Here is a 24072-nt window from a genome sequence, read left to right as displayed (position 1 = left end):
ATTATAATATCTGGCTCAAAGTAAGTTTTCAATATATATGAAAGGATGCTGACATTTTTTGGGTGTCCAGGATGGACCATACAATGGCCAGTTGTTTTCATGTATGTCTACTCAATCAGACAAACTACCAGGAGCTATTAATTTCCTTATTTGGCTTCATTTACTCAGTTGTCTGATGAGAAAAAGAGCTTGACCACCATTTAATAGCTAATAATTGAAGAGTCCTGGCTTTAAATCCAGATCTGACACCCATTTCAGTGATCTTTATAAATCATACACTGAAGTTCTGTAATTCTATGTAAGAAGTAATGAAAATCCAAAAGCCTCCAAATATTTGTTGATTTAGAATTGATGCCCTTGTTCACTTTTTTACAATAATGCATCATCAAATCATTTTTTTCTCATGATCATAATTAGGTTTCTCCTCTGAAGACATGGAATTGGAAAATCATAATATCCTAACTGAATTCATCCTTGTGGGCTTTACTTCAGATCCCCAGTTGCAGTTGATTCTATTTGGAATATTTCTGATCCTCTACTTGATAACCTTATCAGGAAACATGACCCTAGTTATCTTAATCTGGACTGATTCTTGCCTGCACACACTCATGTACATTTTCATTGGCAACCTGTCTTTCCTGGATTTCTGGTACACATCTGTGTATACACCCAAGATTCTGGCCATTTGTGCCTCTGAAGATAAACGTTTGTCCCTGGCTGGATGTGGAGCCCAGTTCTTCTTTTCCTGTGTTGTAGCCTACACTGAGTGCTATCTCCTAGAAATCATGGCATATAGCCACCATGTGGCAATTTGCAGCCTACTACTCTATTCAGGTAAAATGTCCAGGTCTCTCTGTACTGACCTCATTTGGGGCTCATATTTTGGAGGTGTCTTGAATACCATAGCCCATACTGCCAACATTTTCCACTTGAAATTCTGTGGTAAGAATATCATTGACTGTTTCTTATGTGATGTTCCACCATTGATAAAAATGTCCTGCACAGACACCCAGGTCTAAGAAAAAGTCCTTCTGGGTATGGTGGGTTTCAAAATACTGTCCAGCCTATTTGCCATCTTGATTTTCTATTTCAACATCCTCCTGGCTACCCTGAGCATCTGCTCTGCCTCTGGGATGTGCAAGGGCTTCTCCATCTGTGCTTTCCACCTGATCTCAGTCACCCTCTTCTATGGGTCCATACACTTCATACATTCAAAACCTAGGTTTGCTTACTCCTTGGCAAGCAATAAAGTGACTTCCTTGTCTACACAGTGTTGAACCCATTTCTCAACCCTCTGATCTATAGCATAAGGAATAAGGATGTCAAAGGGGCTTTCAGAAAAGCAATACACACTCTACAACCACAAAGATGACACGTCATAATTGGTGCTTTTGGTGAGTGTTCTTATTGCATTTTCCATATGATCAACTTATAGATATGTTTGTAAACATGGCAAGATTTCATTTAAATTTGCAAATTGTACAATGAAGCAATGAAATATTGAGTAAACACCCCTTGCATTGTTTTTACTTTGTTTTAATGTAAAATATTTGAAACCTTAAATATTAGGTTTTGAGATTGGGCAGAGATAAGGGAATAAGAAGTTATTTTATTCATTCACTGTTTGATTTTGAAGCTTGGGGACCAAACTATATTGGGTAAGGAGAGGACATGAAATTGCTACAATATTGTAAATTTGATCTAGAAATATTAATTTTATGAGACATTCATCTTGGTTTATCAGCTGTTATGATAAGTACCACATATATCTAACCATTTCAGAGGCTGGACTTTTGGTGTACTCCTGGGGTTGGTAGTATTTTTAAAGTTTTATCCTTTTTGATTTTTCCCTTTATTCTTCCATGAATGGCTGCTTCCATATTTACCTGATGTTTTAGTGTACCATTTAGAGTACCATATCATGTCCTTCCATATATTTTTTCCCTATACTATCTTTGTGGTTACCGTGTTTCTTAACTTTAACATTCTAAATCTAAAATAATCATGTTGATTTGCTATCAACTTCCTTTCAATAGCATATACATACTCTGCTTCTGTACCCTGCTGTTCCCCCACTTGTTTTGTTATATATGTTACAAATTATATTTTTATGCATTCTAAGTCCAGTATCATAGAGTTATACTAGCTTTTTATGCACCTGAATTTTAGAATGTATAAATAGCTAAAAGTACAATTACCAAAAAATACAGTAAAATAGTGCTGTCATTTATAATCATTCATAAAGGTAACTTTACAAAATTTCCTTATTTCTTTATGCTACTTCGATCCATTGTTTAGTGCCTTTCCTTTCAGTGTATTGAGATCTCTTTAGCATTGATTATAGGTTAGGTGATGATCTCCCTCATCTTTTGCTTGCCTGAGAGTACCTTAGTTTTTCCCTCATTATAAAATGACATACATGACATATAAAATTCTTAGTCAGCAATTGTTTTCTATCAGGATTTTAAGTATTTCATCCCAGTGCCTCCTTGCCTTCAAGTTTTCTAATTGAAAATTGACACTTAATCTTATCGGGTCACACTTGAACATAATGCATTGTTTTTCTTTCACATTTCAGAACTCTCTACTTGTCCTTGCAATCATCAGTTTGACTGTTGACTGCAAATCTATCTCCTAGTGTTTTTCCTGTTTGAGTGCACTGGACTTTTTGAATGTGCATATTTATGTCCTTCATTAAATTTTGGAATTTTCTGCCATTGTTTAATGGAACATTCCTTCTCTCTTGTTTCTTCTTCTGGGGGCACCTGAAATGCAATTGCACAGATTCCATACAAATGTTAAAATTAAGAGTGTCAATTTCTGTATGAGAAAATACAAAACCATGGGAGTTATATATGGGTAAAATTGGAAATCCTTGGGAGTTAATGCAACTATATCTGATGGAATAATCTCTAAGATGAAAAAAGTATGAAATCATGAAGCATGCAATACTCAGTTTTATACCACTAATTTTTCCAAATTCTTTCTCAAATCTGTGCTCTCATCTGAAAAAAGTTTCATTGAATTCATAAAGGCATATGAAAGAATATGTCTCTGGAGATGTTTCATTTAAACTTGGCAGCAGTCAATTAAAATTCTTATTCCAGGTCTTTTGCTGCTTTCAAATATACAGTTTGTAAAAAAAAAGAATGGGACAGCCTAAAACATGAAGGGCACTCAACTTCACGTATTCCAATCCTCTTAGTGATCATGAATAATTTTAATTTCATCATAATCATGATAGAAAAACTTAAGAATGCAAGATTAAATAAACAAAATTTAAATTTATAAACCCTAAATTTTTATAAAATCAGGGTTAAAAATATAGAAACTGTATGAGAAATATAGAGATAGAATAAGTAGATGACAGATAGATAGATTTCAGAAAACTTTACATCTAAGAGAATATTCAGAATGGAAATCACTACTGGGTGAAGAAATGATTTATAACAACTAAGATTTTGTGAATGATATTCTTTCATTCCTTTTCCAGTTTAATATATGTTGACGTTGCAATTAATATGAGAAAGAAATTTTGTTGTGATTTAGCATATTTCCTAATTTTAATAATATTTTTACATATAAAAACGAGTTTGCACCAAGAAAAAATGTACCTATTGTTCATTTTCAAGTTTGGGCAGGAGTTTACTGATGGAAAAGATGGATGGATAACCTTGACAGAGCAACAGCTTATAATAAGAAAAATTTTCTGCTGCACAAGATAAATTTCAGAATATCTACCTAGTACAGATTTGGAAAATTCCTATTAATAGCTACATTTCCTATCATATATTGATTCATAAAATTAATAAAATATCCCTTGCTTCATTATATCATAGTTAATACACACAGCAAACTGCAAATTAATTCCATTTAAGTCCATGGAGAATGAGGAATTCTAAATGCATCTTTGGAGGTGGAGGTAAATATTTATAGGGGCTGTTTGGAAGGAATCCCAAAGGACTTTTGGGGAAATACACATATCATGTGCAGCAAAGGTAGGCAAAGCAACAAGGAGAAGGAAAAGAGTGTCATTTCTGGGACATTGTCTTCTGACTGAGGGTAGCTACCTGAGATCAGGGGTAATTAAACATTTTGGGCTCTCTGTACCCTCAGCTGAATTGAGGAATGGGACTGATCTCAAAGGATCAGTCCTATGCCAAACAAACACATAATACAAACACACATACAAACAAACCACATGTGTGCACACATCCTCACTTAGATGCTCATATGCTCCTGTCTAAAAAAGGGTACCAGCTAATGGTGTATCTGGTCCTCATCTAAAATTGGTAATTCAGTCTGGGAATTAACAACAGGGTCCCTCATATGTTCACTCCCACAGAAAAGAAAACAAGAAGCTTTTTTTTTACTCTCACAGTGATTATTTTGTATTGTCCAGGCTGTTCAGGCTAGCAGTAGATAATATTTTCACTCCCTATTCTTTATTTTCATATACCTGTGGGATCAATTACTTTACATGAAGTAGGAGAATTTAGATTACTCCCAGTAAAGGAAATGGGTTTGTGCAAGGGAAGACACATCTTGAGATGCCATTCTATATGGGATGCTTTAGCAAGATTGGTTCTGATATTTATTGCACCCTTCATTTCACATTTTCAAATGAATTGCAATTTGTTTTGAATTCAAGATGGATTTGAGGTTTGGGGAAACAATTTCTCTCTCTCTCTCTCTCTCTCTTTTTTAACTCTTCCTTCATATAAGTCCTATGGCATAAAGAAAGTACACATGGATGCAACCTTTTTCTGAATATTTTGACCTAGGTTAGAAATGGAAAGTGCTTTGGGATAAACAGCATCAAACTATGAAATTAACTACCCATTTATTTTTCTAATACTTTTCTATGGATATCAATTATGTACTAGGAATTGTTCATGATACTGGGGATATAGCATTAAATAAAAAAGTTTGTTCTGACCTTGTAGGGTTTGCATTCTTACCTGAAAAAAATTAAGAATTAACATTATAAACAAGAGTTAGGAGGAGTTAATAGTTATGGGGGAGGCATGGGAAATGCAACAGGGTCTGAGCAAAGTAGTAAGGATGGGGCATGTAACAATGTAAGTAGATGATTAAGACAGACCTAATTGATAAAATAGTCACTGAAAGGATCTTAAAAAGTTGGGAGTGAGCTATGGATTTTTTGGGGGAATAATGTGCCAGTCAGTCAGAACAAAAAGTTCAAAATCTCTAACATTGGGACAAAGTTGGAATTTTTGAGAAACAGCAAAGAAGTATGCAAACTTGAAGCTGAGTGAATGAGAGGCAACTGTGTTAGATGATGAGGTTGTTCAGTTAATGGAGGTCACTAAAGGAGGAAATGAAAGGCCATTTTTATAGAATTTGGCATGAGTGTCCAGTAAAATGGGAGCTTCTTCCATTTTCATAAGTACAGGAAACATAACCTGATTTTAAAAAAAGACTGCAGGCTTTTTTTAGTAAAAAAAAAAAGGGACAAGGGTGTAGTCCAGTTAGGAGATTATTGCAATATACTTGTCAAAAGTAATAGTGTTTGCATTGGTAGTAGCAGTGGAGGTGCTTAGTACTGATTAAATTCAGGATCTATTACAAAGATAAGGACACCAGGAATTCATGGAAATTTGAAGAGAACTGAGTAGGGAAATAGATCAACTTTTGGAAGTGAAATGTAGAAATTAAATTTTAAACCTGTTAATTTTGAAAAATTTGTTACACATCCCTTAAAATTAAAGAAGGTTAATACTGGAAAGTAATTTAGGCATCGGCTGGTTGTGGAACTTTTAATGTATCATGGCCAGAAATTTCCTGGGCGTATTTCTCGTAATTGGCAAATACTCTAAAATGTTATGTTTACACAGATGTGCAGTTTGGCAGAATCTTTTTTGGTTTTATCTGGTTCTTAAAGTATGCCATATTTCCAAAACGTTAAGAGTCATTCATTGATATGTGAAGATAAAAAGTCAAGAAATACAAAGGTTGAAGGATATCCATAAGTTCATGTGATTGACTCTTAGGTAAATTATAAGTATACAGATTGTGAAGGAAAAACAATGCTGTTGTTTTCAATACACTCAGTCATTTGTTTCAGAGCAGATAGATATCTTATGTATGCAAGAATATGTTTGTATAAAAGTATTATTAATTGGTTTCCAACATGATATCTTCACATTTAAGGCTATTTATTCTTACATTTATCGTGTATTTTACAAGATTGTTTAGCATATTGGAATCATAATTGTTGGTGCTAGAAAAATCACCAACCAAATTTTTCATATGGGTTAACTGTATCACAATGGTGAAGTTCCTAAAATTATGGTGGTGCTTACTTTTGGAGCTATGTCCTAATAACAAGACCTCTCAATCTAAGGCCAATGAACTTCTTATTCAAATTACATGAGTATGTGTAAAAATATTCAATTTCAGGAATTTAAAAAGAATCTGAATGAAAGCCCCATGGTGGGTACATTGCTTCCTACTGGAAACTTGGCCTTGGCTTTGTCCACATGCTCAACTACTATAAATAAGTCAGGTCATATTCCTCTGACTCAGAATAAAAATAACTTTGTAGAGTATAATCATATGTCAGACACTGAAATATCCATTTCACTTATCTTTAGCTTATCTTATAACATAGATAGTTTTCTTCCTTTTCAAAGGTGAGGAAACTTAGATTGGGAGTTGTTAAAACAGTTTTCCAAGATATACAGCTTCAAAGAGATGGAATCTGAATTTAAAATCAGATGCATTTTATTTATGCTGTTCTGCCTATGCCAGTCCTGTCTCTTCTCAGCTGGGACGCTCATGTATAAGCATTACTTCTCCACACCAATGGTCTTAGATAATCTCGAATGGGTGCACTCTCAAGTCTGGGGGCCAGTTTGCTGTCAGCTTTGAAAGCAGAACGTACCTGATCATATTTCTAGAAAGCTCACCCAACTTTGTGTACCTGATGGTGGGAGGATTCCAAAAGTGAGAAGAGAAGCTTTTAAAGCTTCTTAAAACTAAGCTTGGAATTCACGCATTACATCCTCTGCTACAACTTACGAGTCAAAGAAACCACAATGCCATCTTTGATAAAGGGTAGAAAAATAGCCCAGACTCTTGAAATTGGGACCTCTAAAGTGTATCTTTTAAAAATATATATATATTCACAGGTCACTTATTTGCAATTTAGTTTACCTCTTTCTATTTTAAACAGAAATTTGGTACTAAAATATAATATGATGAATTTGTGGCACAATGGTATTACACACATAAGTCAAAATGGTGATTATAATATTGTATTTCAAATGAAATATAAAAGGATTTTATCAAGTTTGTTTCTTTGCCTGTTCTGAGACTTTGTATTTTCTTGTGTAAATAGAGACAGGAAGCTTTCATTACAAATACATGCTTTGAAAGAATCTCGTTTTTAAGACTTCACTAGCACCTTGGGGTTGAATTATGGTGTAAATGTAAATTCCTGTTTGCAAGAGAGTTTGAGAATGTTCTGCCTAACAGGGTGAGGTTGCAGTTAATGCAAAAATTATTCATTCTTTCTAGAACTTCTTAATGAGTCTTTGTTAACCTCTTAACAGGTGACAGAGGAAGGAGTGTATCAGAGGGTATCCAGTTAAGAAGAAATCCTTGTTCCTCTTCAATTCATTCCTTAGCCTGCAACCAGAGTGAATGCTGAGTATATCTAATCATGTCACATCCCCATCAGAGTAATGTCTTCCAGTTGTGTTGGTTTAAAGATCAAAATCCTCAATATGACTTCCAAAGAGCATCTTGATTTGGGGTCTCTTCTGACTCACACTGGTACCTTTAATGTCCTCAACTTTAGCTAATCTCTCATGTCCCTGAACTTACTAGGCTTTTTCCCAGGTGAAGACAGTGATAATTACTCTTTCTTCTAATGGGTCTTCTCTTCCCTCTCTCTTTCAGTGAGAGACCAATGTTTCTCATGTTTCAGATCACATTTTTATATCTTTTATTTTGGGAAGATTTTTAAGTAGTAGTCCAGAAAATATATTTTATCCATTGCTATCCTTTTTTAAGACCAAAAAAGAAAGAATAGTAATTGATTCTGTCCAGATAGTTTCATTTTTTGCCCAGATCACGTTGAATTTAAAGAAGCCCCAGCTATGACTTTCCATGTAGAAAAAGTGACATATCATCAGTGTTTAATTTCAAACACTGAGTGCAAACACTAATATATAAGTGACAGAGAATGTTCTAAATAAACACTGAGGCAGTGACTTTATACCACAACATTTTGCACATATTTAAAATAATGATTCCTGCCAAGATAACATGATTTTGGGCTGGAAATTTCAGAAAAATATTTTAAAATAAAAATGAATGATAGCACAATGCTATGTATCTAACTATGAATCTCCTAAAATATGTGAGATTATCATGGAGAAATTGATCATGTGTATAATAGAGTTTTGTTGAAGCCTGAGTGGATGAAGACAAAAATAGTGAAGTAGAAGTTGCAAAAATGGGCTTAAACCAGATTGTAAAGAACCTTTGGTATCTAGCTATGGCATCTGTATTTTGCATGTTAATGAGTAGTTACAACTTACACTGAGAGTTTGAAAAATAAATTGACCTTCCAGGTTTGGAGCTGCTTTTACCCAGTGCCATCAATCAACTTGCAATGTCTCTGAACATTAGCAGGTTTAATTGAAGAATTAGAACATCCACATATTTCTTCCAAACAAGCCATTACCCTGTATCTCAAGTAGAGGCTTTCTGTTTGCAACAGTTGTTTAGATACAACTTAAAGTTAAATGTTTTAAACATTAAGCAAATTGCAATCCTTTCTTGGCTTCAACTGCCTCTTACTGCTGCTATATCCAAGGAGGATATCACTTGGCTACTGAGACCATCGGCTCTAATTTGTTAATGGCAATATTTTACAGATGGGTTCCTCCCTCTTACCTTCTTTAGGGAGCTCTGGGCATAAGGACATAATCTTTGAAGTATTCTTGATTTCTCAATGTTTAATATTGAAAAATTTATTTTTCCCAATGTTCAGAATGCATGGTCACACACACACACAAAAAATCACTAAACATGCATATAAATCTCACGTCAATTACTGCGAAGAAAGGCATACCACCCATTTTATCTTAAAATAAATATATTAAAGCTGTTTTTAAAAAGTAAAGATATTTAGGTTTTCACCCTAGAAGGCTGCAGCTTTGATGTTTTCTTTCCAGACCTGTGAACATGAACCTTATTTAAGCTCTCTGCTCTTCTCTTTCATTAACTATAAAGAGAATATCATACTCATTCTTGCCTTATATGGTTGTGGTGATGATAATGTTGGTTAAGAATAAGAAATAACAGTAACTGGCACTACTGAGTAATAAATAATTTTGCCACATTATGAATAATAGCAGGAGTGTTAGCACAATATTGGTATTCATATAAATATCAGCAAAGTGCCAGGGACACAAGAATCTGTAAATTATATGTGGAGTAATGCTGATGTTTTTTTGGTTCTCACTACATGAGGAATCTGGAGCTGGTGTTTTCATGTATGTCTTCTTTACTCAATTAAGTAATCTGTTAATAACTTGTTAGTAACTTTTATGAGTTTCAGAGCTCATAATTTCTGTAACCAATAAAAAATAAACCTCTTTGTAATTGTTGAATTAATTTATGTCTTTGTTAAATTGATGTATGGGAAAAAAATGTCTTTTTTTAAGTTATAATCTCAATCAGGTTTTTTCCTCTGTAGACATGGAAGCAGGAAATCATACATTCCTGACTGAATTCACCTTGCTGGGCTCCATATCTGACCCCCAATTGCAGCTGATTCTATTTGGAATATTTCTGAACCTCCACTTGGTAACCTTCTCAGGGAACATGACCCTTGTTATCTTAATCTGGACTGATTCTCGCCAGTACACACCCATGTACCTTTTCATTGGCACTCTATTTCCTGAATGTCTGGTAAATATCTGGGTATCCCCCTAGAATCCTGGCAATTTGTGTCTCTGAAGATAAACATATGTTGCTCAGCAAATATGAAGCCCAGCTCTGCTTTTCCTGAGCTGTAGCCTACACTGAGTCCTATTTCATAGCATTCATGGCTTATGACCACCACGTGACAATTTGTAGCCCATTCCTCTATTCAGGTTCCATGACTAGTTCTTTCTATACTGGCCTTGTTGCTGGGGCCTGCACAGGAGGTCTCTTGAATGCCATAGAGCATACTGCCAATAATTTCCAAGTGAAATTCTGTGGTAAAAATATCATTGACCACTTCTTCTGGGATGCTCCATTAATTGGTAAAAATGTCCTGTTCAAACATCCAAGTCTAAGAAAAAGTCCTTCTGGGTTTGGTTGCCTTCACAGTACTTTCCAGCATACATGCCGTCCTCATTTCTTACTTCAGCATCCTCCAAGTATCCTGAGGATATGTTCTGCCTCTGGGAAGCACAAGGCCTTCTCCACCTGTGCTTTCCACCAGATCTCAGTCATGCTTTTCTATGGGTCCTTGTCTTCATGTATTCAGAGCCCAGCTCCTCTATTTCCAAGAGTGAGGCAGAGTGGCTGCCCTGTTCCACATGGTGCTGAGTCCATTACTCAACCCTCTCATCGATAGCCTGAGGAACAAGGATGTCAAAGAGGCTTTCAGAAAAGCAATACAGAGAAGAAATATCATCATTTTTCTTTTTGCTGAACATTCTTTTTAACTTTCCTAAGTATTGCCTTAGTGATACTTGTACAATATTTAAACTAAGTACATTATACTGAAAACAGTGAAACATTGTGTAAACTACTCTTTAATTGTTATTATCATTGTGTTATAATGTAAAATAATTTAAACCTAAAATATTGAATTATTGCCATTCTCCCCAATGATATTGTGTCCCTTGGTACAATAAAAAAGGGTTTCCTCAAAATTTATCTTATTACTTGTCTTGGGAATTCTTAGGGAGAAATAAATAGAACACAATTTATCTTGTATTTGTTTTGACTTTGAAGTTTGATAAACAAATTTTATTGCTTTGGAGAATGTATAGAACAGTTGGATCACTAGAAATGTGATTAGAATTGTAAAATATTTGCTTTACTAAAAGTGTGCATCTTAGTTTCCTGGCTGGTAGACTATATGTCAAAGCAATGTTTTGCCTCAAAGAACATGAAATTTTCTTTTGCATTTTCTGGGCTAGAAGCTAGCCCCTCCCAGGTCAGTGGCATTATGGAGGGATGACAATCATTGAGGTTCCTTGACCTTTATGTCACATGGCAATGTCCTCACTATTCTGTTGATTTCCAGTTTCTACTCCTCCAAGTGGCCTTCCATCCTAGTTTGCTGTTGTCAGAATGCAATATACCAGAAATGGAATGGCTTTTAAAAAACAGAGTTTGATAAGTTGCTCATTTAGAGTTCTAAGGTTGAGAAAATGTACCATTTAAAACAAGTCTATCGAAATGTTCAATAAAAGACATCCAGGGAAAGACATCTTGGTTCAAGAAGGCTGATGAAGTTCAGGGTTTCTCTCTCAAGTGAGCAGGTGCTTGGCAAACACAGTCAGGGCTTCTATCTCAGCTTGAAGGGCACATGGCAAACATGGCATCATCTGCTAGCTTTCTCTCCTGCCTTCCAGCTTCATGAAGCTCCCCAGAAGAAATTTTCCTTCTTCATCTCCAAAAGTCACTGGCTTGTGGTCTCTGCTTCTCGTGACAATGTTGTTCTGCTTTGCTCTCTCTGAATCTCCCATTTTCTAAAATGTTTCCTCTTTTATAGAACTCCAATAAACCAATCAAGACCCATCCAAATGCGTGGAGACATGTCATCACCTAAACCAGCTTAGCAACCACTCTTGACTAAATCACATCATCCAGGGAGAGGATCTGATTACAGTTTCAAACATACAGTATTGAATAGGGACTATTCTACCGTCATGAAATGGGATTTTGATTAAAAGATGGCTTTTCTAGGAGACATACATACTTTTAAACCATCACACCTTCTCTTCATAAAGCCACCCATAATAGTGTTTATGCCCAATCTCATTCAGCTGAGTCACAACTTAACTAAAAATAACCCATCTACATACCAACAGAATGGTACCAACAGAAATGGACTAAGATTAAGAACATATATATTTTTTCCTGGGGTTTCTAACACAATCTGTCAGTGTCCCCTCCAAATTTCTTTATAAAGATCAGATTGTGTATAAAGAAAATAGCTTTCTAACCTCTCTGCCTTGTACTTTAACGTAATATTTGGCAAAGTTTTAAAGAGTTGTTTACACTGTAAAAATATCGTGACTCATTTAGGACTGTGTATTCATGAAGAATGACCTCTTTCTCAGATAATGGACACTCCACAGTACTTTCCTTCAAGGAACAACATCACATATAGCCCCTCTAAAGGAAATTAAGAGCAATTGAAATAATTTTTAACATACAAACAAATAAAACTCAGTTATTCTAGACCCAGTGATCTCTTTGTTTTACTTGAAGAATTTATGAAAAAAGTTACAGTTCAGTTAGGGCGTATATCAAATTTTTAGTAGATATTTTATCTAATACTCCCTATAACACTGCAAGTTAAAGATTATCATATTTTACAAATGAGAGGCTGGAAGCTGAGAAGTAGGAATTTAGTTAAGCTTCTAAATAAGCTTCTATGAGTACGAGCTTACTAGCTTTGTCTGTAATAAGCACATTCACAATAATATGATAAATCAAATTTTAGTACAAATATTCATAGGAATTTCACCACTCCCATTAGCACCAACATTTCTGATCTTTCCTTCCACATATATTTGCATATATTTTCTAAGACCTCACTGCTGTACCACCCTTTATATATATGTATGTGTATAAATATATATATACATATATATTTTTATTTTGCATGTGCAGGTATCAAGAATTGAACATAATCTCCAGCATGGCAGGTGAGAACTCTTCCTCTTGAGCCACCAGCACTTGTCCCTTTTTTTTTCATAAAAAAGTTCCCATCTTTCTTTTTATTTTATCACTACAGAAACCCTGAGAGTGCTTGTCAAGAAGGATTGGGGAATATTTACTAGATCTCAACAATCCATTAAAATTTTTTTCACATTTATTTGTAACCCATTCCATGGTGGGAAAAATACTTGATCAATCTTGGAATAGATCGTTAAATAAAATCTAAGCATTTGGGAACCCAGATGTATAACATACTCTTCTACATTCTATTATATCAAAATGCCTTAGAATGAGGAAAAATATCATTTGAAGATTTGCATGGAATTACAGAAAAATTTTCCCTCTAGAAACCCTTTGCCAACATAATGAACAAAATGAAACACTGAATCCTTAGGGAAGTGCAGAGGTTAGTGTTTTCTACAAACACTTGATTGAATGATCCATATGTACAGAATGACCCACATGCACAGAGTCAACAGGAACTTGACATGTGTTTATGCAACCCCCTTTAATTTGGTGAGCTTTTTTCTTAGTGTTAATGGTATTCAAGTGCAGGGAACAGCAGACATGGAGAATGTCCTCATTGGTTTTGTCACATAGAAGCTATAGTTCTGTATGATCTAAAACGAACAAAAACAAATTTGGATCCTCAAGAACTGTACAATTGAACCAAGCTCAAATTAGTGTTCAACAGTTGTGGTCTTAGAGGGATAAGTGATCAATTCTGAGGTTACTGATTTAGCTGAGGAACCTGAAAGACATGTTGCTTAATCATCAAAATCTTTGACAGAGTTTAGAAGATACCCTAAACACTCTATATTCAAACATATGAACACACTTTGGTCCACACATGCATATGTAGGGAGGCTCTCACTAATCAGGTGGATGGGATGACATGTTCTGTGTATATCATTCAACCTGTTGATCAGCCTAATACAAAATGGCCAAAACAGTTGACATGGATTCGACCACGTGGAATCTACTCATCAAGGCTTTTTATTTGGCTACCTCCACTGAAAAGTTCCTACAAGGGAGGCCACCACTATGGCTCTGATATGCCATCATTTTCTGGAAGTATTGCTGACCCTTGACTAGTAGACTAACTAGATTAGACTACTATGAAGATTCAAAAATTACAGGGACAATGATTTTCCTTCTTGGAACATACACATTTATTCAGTGTGTTTCCTTTATGCATCCATTTTATTCCCCATTTTTCCCGTCACCATTTCTTGATGTATACTTTAGTGGCCTATTCATCTACATGGTATCTTACAAACCATTAACTGGGACGGAGCGATGCATTATATACATGGAATAGCAACAGGGCTTCCTGTTCATGGAAAATATTGGCTTTATTATTAGCCCATATCCAGAAGAAATAGGTTTCATGGAATGTTGTAATAGTTAGAAAAAGGCTCAATCATGATTGTTGCGGTGTTCTCCAAGATGTGCTATGTTTTAAAATGTTAGCCTATATATGATACCATCTTTCTTTATTAAGAATGTACATCTCCAGAAACTAAGGGTATGAAATGAATGTCACTTATAGTGGCCAGGAAGGTGAGTCTTGTAGAACCCCTAGTTCGGAGAGTGTAATTAACCAAAGGACCTATTAGATGAGCTCTGACATACATTTCCACTTTCACATCAAATCATCCTTCCCAAACACTATTGACACTCAATGAATAAGCATGACAGAGATACAAATGAAAGCCTGTTTTTAGACCCTAAACTGTTCTTAGAGCTGACTTTACATTGTGGGCTTCTGGCTGATTTTTCTGACCTTTCCTTAGATTGAACAATGGTATAGTTTGTTTTCAGTTAACCTTCCTTTTCTCTTTCCTTTGGGAGTCAGACTTGCATCTTTTGCTTCCACACCTAGAGTATCCTGTTTCCCTCCCCACTTTCCCTTGCACAGTCATAGTCGTTTCCCTAATAAAATCCTTTTACATTTAATTACAGTTTCATGTTGTGTCTCAGAGGACTCTGGATTACTCTGTCTCTTTATTATTATATTATATAGCTTACTAGAATTTTTATTTCATGCTTTTATAACCCTAGTCTTAGTGATTAGGCACTCTATGCACTCAAGAAGAGTGCTTGCCCAAAAGAACATCAACAGTATTCTCATCAATTGTAATCTGAAATGCCCCTGCCCATCTAGGACTCGACTGGCCCTGAACAAACAGGGATCATTTTACTGAGAAATGTGTTGGTCCCAACCACCAGAAGCAAATGAGTAAATGCTACAAAATTTGTCAAGGAAAACTCTATTTGTTATCCACGTATTTAATGGTGTACCTCTTCATGCTCTTTTAGAACACCCTGTCAGAGGAAACATATGCCTTTATGAAAGGATACATTCTATCACTCAAAAAAACAAGATGAGCAAACACTTTTATCTCATAAGAAGAAAGGTTTAGGATATTTTGCCAAGTAAATATTCCCATTCAACTGAAAGACTAGGAAGGAATGAAGATAACAGAACCAAGGAGACTCATAGACAATGATATTTACTTGCAATTACTTAATAGATAGTCATGATTATGTATGTCTCAGCTATATAGATCTTTGTTACTTCATTAGATTATGATATAGAGGATTATAAGGAACTTGTAATCTTGAAATTCCCCTGGATCATGGCCCTACTAAAAGGCCATCAAGAGTTGTACATTTTCTTTTAGAAGATTTAATTTCAAGAAATTCTTTATGAAGACCCAAACAAATTTTTACTTCATGAAATGTTTAATTCATAAAACTCATACCTAAAAGACATATCTTGTAAATCACTTTCTTTTGATATTTTAAATTTCTTATTTATAATTAGAAAAATTAAATTTCCTCATAAGTTATACTGTAGTTTCAACTTAATATGCCAAGTGTTTTTCAATGCTTTTGACTTTAAAAGCCAAAAAGTATAAAAAGCCTAATTCCAGAACAGTGGTTAAAAAGCTATTGCTAAATTTACATATATTCTAAAACATTCATGTCATATTTGTAAGTAAATATTGATTGAGTAAATATTTATTTTATGCCTCCCTATGATTATTAGTAGCTTTTCTTTATCTCCTTATTGAGATATTGATGTTATTATTTAAACATGATTCTAGAGTTGAGATAGGCTTTCCATATACAAAATAATAAGAGTACACATTTAGCTTAGCTAAGGTTTTAGTCTCTGCATTTGTTTTGATACTTGTTTGTACCCTGGAACATAGTTGCTTCTCCAAAAAATATTAAGTAAAAGCCACTGGTTATCAGTTTGAGTTTCTGTTATGTAGTTAAATTCCAGGGTTACAATAATACCACATCTTACATAAAAATATGACACACCAGTTTATTTATTTATTTATTTATTTATTTATTTATTTATTATTTTTTTGCATGGGCAGGAAACGTGAATCAAACTCGGGTCCCTGGCCTGGCAGGTGAGAACTCTGCCTCCTGAGCCACCATGACCTGGCCCATATCAGTTCAATTTTTATAACCAACATTTCTCTCCAGTTAATACATGCTCTACTTTACTTTGGCCAATATTCAATAACTTATTTTCTGTTATCATAACATAGTGATTGAGTTTGACACTTGAAAAGTGTGCACTATTCTATGCACTTCAATATCAACAGTGAGAATTATTCAACTCTCATGTTCTAGAAAATACCTGAGTCAGCATTAGAAGTGTTCCTTTTTAGAACATTTGGCTAAATCAAGCATTTTAGCTTTTTGTGGGTTTCCAGTAGTTTGACACATGCGAAGGCTGATAATTTATGCATCCCTTGGTATCACTTTCCACAGCTATATGTTGGCTCCTTCATTCTGAGTGGTCCTCCCTGGTTCTGTGTGACACTTCTACTTTTACTGGAATTTCATGGTTAACTAGCAGAATGAACATAACAGCGCTTGCATGATAGACAAATGCCATATATATCCTTTATATAGATTAATTATATTAGCACGGCCTTGTTTTAACAAATAAATCAAAATTAAATGGAACCTTGTATATCTGTCCCATTTAAAAAATCACTATCTGTTTGTGTTCTCTATACGAACATTTATCTTTCAAATAATATGTGTACATAGACCTTCTTTTCTTACCTTGATTACTCCACCATAATTATTTTCTGTTTTATAATAATAATTGCATTTTTGTGCTCAGAAAATCACAGTTGTGATGACAGTAACCCATTCAATTACCTCTAGAAAACAAACCATAAGCTCATAGATTGATTCATAAATAGAAAACCTACAGGCTCTTTATTAATTCTTCCTTAATGGAAAAACATATGTAAGAGAAAAAAACACAGGTGAATGGCTCAGTGGTTAGAATGTCTGCCATGCAAGAGAACTGGGTTCCATTCCCAGTCCATGCACTCTGCCCCAAACATAAAGACAGGTGAGATGATGATTTCTGAGCTGATTTTAAGCCAAGGTGATCCAAGGTACTACGAGGTACTGCTGGATCTCTGAGTTAATCCTCTGGGGTAAATAGTAAAAATTTAAAACTATTTTCTACATTCTGCAAAATAACTAGAAAGTGAGACTATTGACTAGTTTCAATCATATAAAATATTGTAAGTTAATTTTTATAATATTATAAAGTAAATAATCTAAATCAATCCAACATATTTTACCCTATTTTTAGTAAATTACTGTATTACATGATATTTATCAGTCTATTAAAATCTACTTATGTTAAAGAAAATGCACTGTTCTCTCTTTTTAAGAAGAGGGTTCTTTATGGTTTTAGTTTGTTTTGTAATTAACATGGAACTCATTCCAAATTGTTATATGTTATATAAGACTTTTATCTCTGAGGTTGTCCTTATTTTCTTTCCTTATGTCTACTGAAATGACACTGGTCAGGGTGGGAAATTCTTTAACTCTATAACAATCCTTGATCATTAAGGGCCAAAATGACTTATGCATGATATACAAAAAACAAGAACAAAAACGTTGCTTGCAACTTTTTTATGTGTGCATGGTTCCGCAATTGAACTCAGGGCTCCTGCATGGAAAACAAGCATTCTACCACTGCTCCCTGCTCCATCTTTTTAATGGTAGAGAAACAGAATTTCCTTGAGGAGTTTATGCAGAGCTTCTTTAATATCCTTATTCCTCAGACTGTAGATCATGGGGTTCAACATGGGGAACACCACAGTGTAAAGCATAGAAGTTATTTTGTCCTTATCCAGTGAATAGCTAGACTGGGGCTGAGTGTATGTGTAGAGAAGAGAGCCATAATGTAAGGTGACAGAGGTAAGGTGGGAAGAGCAGGTGGAGAATGCTTTGAGGCGGCCCTGGGTGGAGTGGATCCTTGAGATGATGATGATGATGAAGAGGTAGGTGGCCAGGATTAACAGAGTGGGAAAATGACATTGGAAGTCAGGAGGAAGAACACTGCAGCCTGGAAACCATCCTTCCTGCCACAAGCGACTTTCACCAAATGAAGGAAATCACCGAAAAAGTCATCAATGATGTTGCCCCCACAGAATTCCTAAGCAAATGTTCTTTTTGTGATGATAGCAGAGTTAGTAAATACACCAAGATATGAGGCAGCCACTAAAAATGCACATAGCTTTATGGACATCGACTTAGAATAAAGCAATGGCTTTGAGATGGCCACATAGTGGTCATAAGCCATGGCAGCCAACAGGAAACACTCATAGTAGTCGAGCCCAGTGGAGAAGAGGAACTGTGCTACACAGCCAGAAAAGGAGATACTCTTGTCTTCAGAGATGCAGTTCACTAGAATCTTTGGGGTGTAGACAGAGGAATACCAGAGATCCAGGAAAGCCAGATTTCCAATGGGTGTGTGGAGCCGGGAGCCATTGCAGATCGGCACAATGAGAGTGGTGTTTCCCATCACAGTCACAGAGTAAACTCCAAGGAACACCCCAAACAGAACCAACTGCATCACAGGATCTGTGGTGAAGCCCACCAGGATGAACTGAGTCACAGTATGATTGCCCCTCTCCATGGCTACAAGGAATTTCACCTAAGAGGGGTAAATGAGTGCTCATGTTGAATCAGTGTGCTGCATATACTGAACACATGTTAAATAGATGACACCACTCATACATCTAGAAGTTTAGAATGATTTAGTCTGTACAAGTACCATTTAATATTTCTAAATTTGAAACTATCATTAGAATTTTAAAATTACATTTGCAAATTATGGAATTGTAAGCTAGTTAATTTTTTTCTAGACGTGATTATTAAACTAAATGAAGGCTTGTAATTTGTATTTTCTTATGTTTGGGTTCTCTTCCTAATGTTAATTTAGTTTTTACAAACTATGTCACTTTTAAAATAAAATGTGACTTGTATTCCCATAAATACTGGACTTCATGTCATTTGTTAACATTTTTCTTAGTGAATCAGATGCTTTTCTTATTGTGCACATACATACTGGAACAACCATACATACATATATACAAATACCCATTTTAGAATCATATGTCAAAATAATATCTACATATATATAGAAAATACAGAGAATATTACAAGGAAACATAAATGTTTGAACACAGTTTTAAAACATACGTATATAGAAGAATGAATTACAATGATGTTTTATATGTTTTAATCTGAGAAAATGTATTTTATCCATATTGAACAGCAGACACCTAGCATAAAAAATAATTAATAAAGCCATTTTTAAATGTAAGTACACTTTGCATGCAGTTCTTCAATATTACATATTATTTGCCTTTTTACTATTTTTATGTTTTATTAAGGATTTTTTCACAATGAAATGTAAGAAAACATTATGTATTAGAATATGACTATGTGACTATGTGACTGTCTCTCCACTCTCTTTAACATTATCTGCACACACAACTGAAATAATACAACTAAGTGTGTACATACTGGTACACCTAAAATCTACACAATTGAAAGCAAATTAAGGGGCAATTCCAGTCACACTAACTGCCCACCAACCTCAGCCATTTTGTAGCTAAATAAACATAAATCTCAGTGAAGATGATTATTCACCACTGCAGGCCCATTCTCTTGGGACCTAAGAAAGTGCTGTTCCCATCCTAAGATCTCATTACTGGAATTATTAAGTGTACTTCTTTCTGAGCAAAATGTAGAACAATTGAGGATAGTTTCAATTTAAAGTTTTACTCCTACAACTCCCTAAAGATGGTTTTATCAAGGCCCAGTGAGCACCATGTAGATAAAACAAATGATCAAATTTCAGTCCTCATTTGATTTGATCAATCTGCAACTTTTGACACAGTTTACAACTCTCTCTTGCTAAAAATAGTCTTTACACTTGGTTCTTAGGTCATCATACTTGCATGTTCTCTTTCTACTTCTCTTGCTGCTTGTTCTCAGCATTATTGCCACATTCCTTGAATTTTGAAGTGCTCCTAAATCAATCATTTGACCTCTTCCCTTATCCATCTACATTCACTCCCTGGTGATCTGTCTGGTCTGACAGATGTTCTGTCTTTCTGAATAAGTCTCAATTTTGAATCTGCAGACCTCTTCCTCCAAACTCCAGAACCATGCATCAATATGTCTATTTCACACCTTTTACTGGATGTTTACCAGCATCTCAGGCAAAGTTAAGTTCCTGACAAAGCTTCCCTCTCTGATTCTCATGCCCCTTTCCAGTAAATGGCTGTAATCTAGCCTATAGAAATCATGAAAAAATATCTAAAATACATCCTCTCTATCGTTCACATCATACCTGATTAATTAGCAAAATTTTATTGGCTCTATCTTTAAAGTATACTGGAAGATGACCAGATTTTCCCAACTCCAGAGTTTCCACCTTAGACTAGCCCTTGCCCTCTCCACTTGTATTATTACAGAAGCTCTTCCATTTCTGTCATCAGCCTGTTTGAGTCACTTTTCAATAGGGAGCCAGGGCAGTCCCAGTAAAATGCCATTTAAGTCCTGTTATTCCACTGCTCTGAACCCTCCAGTGACTTCTCAAGTTAGTCACTACCCAACAACCTCAGCCATTTTGTAACTAAATAAACATAAATCTCAGTGAAGATGATTATTCACCACGGCAGGCCCATTCTCTTGGGACCTAAGAAAGTGCTCTTCTCATTCTAAGATCTCATTACTGGTACTATTAAGTGTACTTCTTTATGAGCAAAATATAGAACAATGGAGGATAGTTTCAATTTACAGTTTTACTCCTACAACTCCCTAAATATGGTCTTATCAAGGCCCAATGAGCACCATGTAGATAAAACAAATGATCAAATTTGTTTTAATTAGCCTAATTTATCACAAAGATTCCAAGCTCTGTAAGCCCTGACCTTCATCTCTCTGCTCCTGACCCCTACTATTCTCCCCTTCAATGCTTGCTACATCACAGCAGGCTTCCCTCCATTATCTTTCTAGAATCCCAGGAGCAGGCTGATGGCTTTTGTAGTTGTTCCACTATATTTGAGAAATGCCCATCTGATGTATCCTCATAACTGTCTCCCTTACATTATCAGATTACAGTTTGTATCTTTTTACCATTTTTAAGGGTTTCCCTCTCCACCATAATATGATTGGCCTCTTTTTCATTTCTTAGGCCCTTTTACTACATTATTTTCTCCAGGACAGCTCATTTTGTTATATTACAAATATCTCACTTTTGTATTTCACTTTTTTTATGTCACTATCCCTAGAATGTGCTTTTCCCCATGTGATTCTGACAGGAAACATATCAGTTCAGTCTTTATTTCATGTTCATTTGTAGATTTATTATGAGGTCACATAGGCTGCCAATTTTAAATGAATCACCAAGTACAAACTGAGAACTATTTTATGGAAGGCAATATCTTTGAAAAATATGGAATCTAATGTAACTAAAAAGGGTTACCTCTGGAAGAAAGTTGCAAACACCTGGATTCCATATCTTCATCTTGCCTCATTCTAAAATTATTTGATTCCCTTAATGATCCCCAAATTTCATCATTTATAAATATCAAATTAGAATAAGTTAGAATGGTCAAATAGCTCAAATCCCATTAAAGAGTGGGATATAAAGGTCAAACATGAGAAAGTATGGTTTAACAAGAAAATGTGATTGTTGAATCATTACATTGATATTTCTTTCAGTTTCCAGTATTTTAGAGCAACTAGAAGTAAAAACCTAAAATAATGGAACTGTAACCCTTACCAAACTCTGAAATCTCTTCTACAACTAATTGTTCAGCTCTGCATTGAAATTTATTGCTTTTTTCTATAAATGTTACTTAGCACATAAAAGAGAAAAAGTCAATTGTAATGATAAAAAATATTTATTCCTTCTAGTCTCCTATATTCTGGAGCAGCTAGAAGGAAAATTCTGAAAGGATAATACGCTTGTCCATGACAAACACAGGAAACTGTCCTGAAACTACTTGTTGAAGAGTGCTTTGAAAATTATTATTTTTTTCTTTCTTTGCTTTGCATATTTGCTATATTTATATAATAAAAACATTTAAAAATATCAAAGCAAAGTATTTTCATCACTTTGCATCAAGTTCTGGTTTAGTGTTTCGTATGCATCATTTAATTTATTCTCTACAAGACTCATTATAAGTAGGTTTACAGATTAATAGCAGTGATTTATAGATGGCCAAGGTAAGGTTTAATAAGTATCCAAGATTACACAGTTAACTGTTGTTGCTTTTTCTAGAGACTTCTTATTTATCCACAAAGCCACCTCTTTATAGTGTGATATTAGGATGCTACTGGACTCTATGGTTCCCTCTCTTTTTGAACATAGCTCTTAATTCATAACCAATATAACAAAATCTAAGGATTTAGATTTTATTTATAAATGGGTACCTCATAAATATAAGGTCAGAGAAATGTTTCCAACAATGTCCAAATCATCTGCTGGATGACTCCTGAAATCTCACAATTGCTACCAATGCTGATATGAACATAGAAACATTCCATTTCACTTCACCCAGTGTGAGGACTCTTACTTGCAACTGTTACTGTCTTGTCCTATGAAGGTGTCCACTGTGCATCCAGGGAACTTATAACTGCTTCTTCTCCCCAGTGTACTGGATCCTTTAAAGCATGTCAGTGGTTCATAGCATTGAAAAGTTCTGGAAATGTAATTAAACATGTTTTGGCTCATTTAGGAGAATGTGGCTTAAAGCAATAGAAGCGTAAATTTAAAAAAAATGTGATGATGATTATGATATATGGTGAACCTTCTCCTTAGAAAATATCTTTCTAGAACATTATTTAATTGTCAAATAACTTTGAAGTATGTATTACAATTTCCATAGAGACAAAAGATTTTCAAGTGCAGTCAATTATCTTACTCAAGCTAAACTCAGCACTTCAGTACAGTTAGGATTTCAATCCAAGATAATCAAATTATAATACTCAGGATATATCATGCTTACTATGCAAAACTTAAAGATGCATCATCTTTGACTATCCAAGTATGACTATATTGCTGTATATATAGTTGTCACTTATCTTCAGTGTATATACAGGTAGATTTTCCACAACCTTATGCATTCTCACTCCCCATCAAATCATGACCCAATTTTGAAGTGAAAGGACAGTTTCATATTGATGAGTGCCCTATTACCTCGTCAAGTTTATCCTTTATGTATCAAAATGACAGTTACTGAGCATTTAGTATGGGCCCAACCCTCTTCTAACTGCTGTAGAATTTTCATCTCATTTTGCTGCTCTCAATAGACTTGTGAAATAAAATTAATTATAATTCCAATATAGAGAAGAGTTATCTGAGACACAGAAAGTGTTATTCATACATAGGACAAGGTTGCAAATGTGGATACTGACTGAGCCAAGGCTCAAAATCATTTCTCCTAGCATGCTTCACCCATCCTGTGCTACAGATACACTGCCAGGCAGTAAGGACAAAGGGTGATGTAAAATTTTCTCTCAGACTTTGTCCTCAAGAAGGGCATATTTTATAGAATGAAAACAAATCTAGCTAACAAGTAAGTGTAGCAGGCCATGATGAAATTATCATACTTGATCATGGGCGACAGACCAAGGAGGATATCCAGTTAAGTGTAGGCAGGAAGTTGTGTACTGTGACAGTTGATGTAGGAAAAGGAAACATGCATCTGTCCTTAAACAATGAGTGGACACTGGCCATGTGGCAGGAGGGTATTTCTGGCAAAAGAGACCAGGATCAAAACT

At 35.0% G+C, this 24072-nt stretch overlaps 2 pseudogenes; one reads left to right on the top strand and one right to left on the bottom strand.

Moving 5' to 3' along the window:
- The first annotated feature begins 425 nt into the window (after nucleotides 1-425).
- On the top strand, nucleotides 426-1372 carry LOC143680374 (olfactory receptor 9G4-like; annotated as a pseudogene).
- A 16609-nt stretch (nucleotides 1373-17981) lies between these two features.
- On the bottom strand, nucleotides 17982-18907 carry LOC143680372 (olfactory receptor 9G19-like; annotated as a pseudogene).
- Nucleotides 18908-24072: the final 5165 nt, after the last annotated feature.

This window comes from Tamandua tetradactyla, chromosome 4, assembly GCF_023851605.1.
Source record: "Tamandua tetradactyla isolate mTamTet1 chromosome 4, mTamTet1.pri, whole genome shotgun sequence".
In the NCBI taxonomy this organism is placed as follows: Eukaryota; Metazoa; Chordata; class Mammalia; order Pilosa; family Myrmecophagidae; genus Tamandua; species Tamandua tetradactyla.
This window is presented reverse-complemented; position numbering and strand designations above follow the sequence as displayed.